Genomic DNA, 802 nt, shown 5'->3' with positions numbered 1-802 from the left:
GGGGGCAAAGCGTGCTTGTGCCGGAGGAAAATGGAAACACGCAACAATAATTTTCTTGCGTATTCTTTTCATTGATCCGTTTATTATCAGAGCGCTGATTGCGCAATTGACGGATGATACATGATCTTTGATCTACAGCCAGTGGCGTCACCCGGGTGACACCATTGCAGGGGTGACACCAAAATGACTGACAGTCATTTTGGTGTCACCCCCTCTATAAAGTTGGGCACTCGGTCATGGACCAAGAGCCCGACAGTGTCAGGAGAGAGGATGACCGTCCCCTCCTCTCTCTGCCATCGCCCATCACCAAGATGGCCACCGCCAGGCGTCAGTCAGATAGCTGCGCATGTTCGATGACATATCACGCGTACCCACGATGAGGACATGGCGGGGTATCACCCGGTGACACCCGGCCCCAGGACGCCCCTGCCTACAGCTCCTCATCACAGGGGCGTCCCGAGGCTGGGTGACACCCGGAGCGGTAACCGAGTGTCACCCCGCGAGACGTCACTGCGCATGCAGTGTTCTGATACCTGCCGGCGGCCATCTTGGCTGTGAGTGACTGTGAGTCATTTTGGTGTCAGCCGGGTGCGGGCCGCACCCCCCTTGTGACGCCACTGCCTCATCAGTCACATGACCACATTCCCGAAACATCTTCTCATAGATAGTGATGAGCAAATCTGCCCGGGTTCCATTCATGGGGGGGGAGGGGGTTTAATGGTTAGTTACAGGTGATTGAAATCCACATAACCCAAACTTACAACTGGACCAAGGAGGAGGGGGAGCAATCCCCTGATAATAA

The sequence above is a fragment of the Nanorana parkeri genome, unplaced genomic scaffold, assembly GCF_000935625.1.
Source record: "Nanorana parkeri isolate BGI_ZX_2015 unplaced genomic scaffold, ASM93562v1 scaffold2300, whole genome shotgun sequence".
In the NCBI taxonomy this organism is placed as follows: domain Eukaryota; kingdom Metazoa; phylum Chordata; class Amphibia; order Anura; family Dicroglossidae; genus Nanorana; species Nanorana parkeri.
Note: the sequence above shows the minus strand (reverse complement) of the source record.